General features: G+C 39.3%; 1 pseudogene; it reads right to left on the bottom strand.

The window, feature by feature from the left end:
- LOC126722515 (subtilisin-like protease SBT1.7) lies at window positions 1-2740 on the bottom strand (annotated as a pseudogene).
- Between the last annotated feature and the right edge of the window lie 1373 nt (window positions 2741-4113).

Genomic DNA, 4113 nt, shown 5'->3' with positions numbered 1-4113 from the left:
CTAGAAAAATGATTTGGGGGCATCATGATTTGCAGCCGCTATGGGGCTTGATACAATGTGTCCATGCTGATCAATCCATTTGAGAAAACAATAGATTATCCTTGGAACTTCTTTATCAATCTCAACACTCACAACAAAACTTTGTTTCTGGTTTTTTTGAGTGAATGTCAGAGTACTAGGTTCGACTCTGATTTTCATTCCATCTGGAATGTTCTCCAAATGTGCTTGGTAACAAGATGTGTCATTCCCAACTTTTGTCACAAGACTCACAACCCTGCTGAAGTTCATTGACATTGGATATGTGGTTTGGTTGGAGAGTACAACCATAAAAGAGGGGTAGTTAAGCTCATGACTAAGCTTCTTGTTGCAATGCCATTCATTTCGTTTAAGGACAAGTCTCATTTGCTCGTTAGTGTACCCCAGGCCGCAAAGAAAGTCCACATAATCTTGAAAACTTGTGTCATAAATGAGTCCAGGATCCATGGCTTTGTTGGGATCAATATGGCCAGCTCCAACTTGCAATGGTGTGGCAATACTATCAATAAAATTGATCTTAAAACTTGTGCTGTTATTGTCTTTGACATAGGCCGTGGTCATTAGAGCAGATCGGATGGCTGCAGGGCTCCACTCTGGGTGAATGGCTCTCAGTAAAGCTGACACACCAGCAACAACGGGTGTTGACATTGATGTGCCTGTTGATAATGCATAATCGGTAACCAAACCATAGTTGCCGACTGTCACCCTTGGTTTATTGGGTACATATGCGGCCAGCACATCCATTCCTGGAGCGATAATATCTGGCTTGAGAATTCCTGGAGTTATTGGATTTGGTCCTTTTGAGGAGAAAACGGCTACTTGAGGTGCAGGCTTTGTACCCAATTTTGTACGCACAAACGTCATGCTTTTCACTTTTGGGTTTCTCTCCTTTGTCACAAATTCTATAACTAAATTTGCTGAAGCGTCAGATAACAAAAGGCTTCAAAGTGAGTAATCCTCTGGACTTAGACCAAGTGACACATCAGTCAGAATGATGGCCGCCAAAGCACCTGCCCTCTGGACTTCTTTGATTTGTGGAGAAATATGAAACGATTGGCTATCACAGATGACTACCTTTCCAGCAACCTCGTTTCTATCCAATGCTCTGTCTTTGCAAAGTTCTTTGCTCTTGTTTCCTTTTCCGTAGTACAATGTTAAATTAGTAAAGAAAATGCTTTCTGGAAAGTACGATGTACCCTCAATGGTTAGCCCATTTTCTAGAGTCATTGTTGCCAGGAAACTTCGATCAAGTGTACCAGCCCCTACAGTTGTGATCCAAGGCACTCCATTCTCTACTGTTGCATAATTAAACTCATTGCCGGCAGCACAGGCAACAAAAATCCCTTTCTCAGTTGCAGAAAGAGAACCTTTGGCAATGGCATCCAAGAAATAAGCTGACTGATTAAAGCCCAAAGACAATGATATGATATCAACCCTGTCACGAATTGCTTGTTCCATGCCAGCGAGTACATCAGTTACACCAATGTCTCCTAGTTCACCTGCCCAATGGACCTTGTACATGGCAAGATGTGCACGGGGAGCCATGCCACTGGCTGTGCCTCTTGCATATCCAAAGTAACTTACACCAGGTACATGGTTACCTACTGCTGTGGATGCCGTGTGCGTACCATGACCATAGTAGTCTCTTGCAGAATTAAAGTCTTCTACGTTGGATATATTCTTTCCTGCACCTCGGAATCCTTTGCTAAAGGATCGAGCCCCAATGAATTTCCTGTTGCAGTTTGAAGGGCCAAATCCTGTGCCATTCTCATACTTCCCCTTCCATCTTTGTGGCACTGGTGGCATACCCTCGTCGCTAAAACTCTCACTCTCCGGCCAAATTCCTGAATCTATAACGCCTACAATCACACCTTCTCCATAAGAGGCAGTAGGCCATATGCCATAATTTTGTTGTAGTCCTAGAAACTTGGGTGTGTGAGTTGTCAACAGCCTGCCAAAGGACTCCGGATATGTGGCAACATGAGCCGAAGAGTTGTATCTCAGATAGCTGAGTGGGTGTGAGCCTTGCACTAAAGCCATGCAGGGCATGGCTGTATGAGTACAGCAATAATTCTTCTTCGTCATCCGCCGGAGATGATGACAAGGATTTTAGAATGGACCGATGCCATGACTCGTGTGTTGAGTGAGGTGCAGGCTTTTGAGGATGGTCCATGTGGATGATGTATGTCTGGTATTCTTCTACAGCTGAAACTGCATAGTTCACACCAAGTAGCAATAATAGTAACCAAGGCAGTGGGCTCTGCAAGATCAATTGAAGAATGGTGAATTATTGAAATGCACTTGAATGAAATTTGAAATTGATATTCAAATAAGGTAAGATGATAGTGCACATAAGCTATTACAAACAAATTTGCACACAAGCCAAAAAACATGGGAACTTGTGATTCAAAGTCATGATTTCGTTGATAAATACAAGTCTCCAAATAACGGCTTGACATTATGAGATCTTCTAAATTTATATTACATTTAAAAGGTTTTTTTTTTTGGGTGCAGTTTGTACATGATTTATAAATTCAAGACTGTTTGATTGGGTTAAACCTTTCAAATTAGAAAACCTCTTATGCATGTGTGTTAAAAGATGAATTAGAATGATTGGAAATCGCAGAGTGCATAAATTGAAGAGAGAATAAAGAACAGGAAGGACAAGCACATTTACCTTAGACATCCCATGCTTTACAGCCATAGTAAAAATGCCCAAAGGGCTATATCTTCTTTCAATAGATGTTTTCTCCTCTCTTGATTTTGTAACTGGGAGTCACTAACTGCTAAGGTTAATGACATTCATCATTCATGGAAGGTATTTAAATTGATAAAAGAAACCACCTTAACCTGTGATTTCTGTATTTAGTTTTTTTGTAAAGCTTATCAATTCCTTGAATCTGTTTAGACAACCTCATTATCGCTCTGTATTAGTATAACATAACTATGGTGGTTTTGTTCTATTTTCTAGTTTTTCTCGTGTTGCCACATCAAACTTTGAGACTTATGGTTGATTGACATGTAGTTTGGAATCAGTTATAAATGTTTAATTATGAGTGCTCCATTAAATTTTGGTCTTTGTAAAGTTGGTTAGTCTTTTGGTGGTGATTAATTGACCTTTCGGTTTTCTTTTGTCCTATTTAGTTCTGGGTCCTTAATTAAAATTGGGTTGGTTGGTTGCCAAGAGCATTATAGCTCAATTGACACTTTCTAGTATTTCCAACTTAGACATCCTGTGTTCAAGTCCCTACTCTCCCATTGTTGTAACTAATTATAAAAAAAATCATGTTGGTAAGTCTTTTTGATATTCCTTTATTTTCCTCTTGCTAACCTTTTTTGTTTTCCCAATTTAATAGTAATTTGATGTGAGGTACAGATCTATTTTTGCTATTTGGAATTGTACTTAACGCTGTCCAGATGTGGAATGAAGGTCCACTCCACTGGCTCTAAACTCTTTTATTCCAAATTATGTGTATGTGATGGCCCTTATTGGTGCCTTTGTTCGGCTTAGTGGTGAAGATGTAGGGCTGCCGGTGTGAGAGTGTGGAGGATTTAGTGACACCGAAACAAGATTTGGGTAGGTGGGAATCTGGAATGCTTCTTCTTGGTTGAGTTGAAATTTGTGACTGTCATTGGCGGAGCTAGGAACTTGACTTTGTGGGGAGGGGGGGCCGAACCAAAAAAAAAAAGTTTATTTATTTATTTTTATTATAAAAAGACAATTAAGTTCTCTCTCTCTCTCTCTCTCTATATATATATATATATATATATATATTTTTTTTTTTTTCCCCACCCATACCCTCAAGCACTTTGTGCATGTGGAGGTGCCAATTCAGTTACAAGGCCTTTGGCCTCTCTTCTCTCTCTCTCTCTACACACACACATACACACACACACACAAAATAATAAACATAACAATGTTATTATCTTTCTTTCTGATAGGTCAAGAATGTATTGACTCATTTGTGATGAATTAATTGATTAATTAGTCAAGTTTATTAATTAATCAAATTAACATGCAATGTATGTGGCAGTATAAACAAATCACCAATTAAACTAAGTATGTAGTGGAAAATA

Source organism: Quercus robur, chromosome 4 (assembly GCF_932294415.1).
Source record: "Quercus robur chromosome 4, dhQueRobu3.1, whole genome shotgun sequence".
NCBI lineage: Eukaryota > Viridiplantae > Streptophyta > Magnoliopsida > Fagales > Fagaceae > Quercus > Quercus robur.
This window is presented reverse-complemented; position numbering and strand designations above follow the sequence as displayed.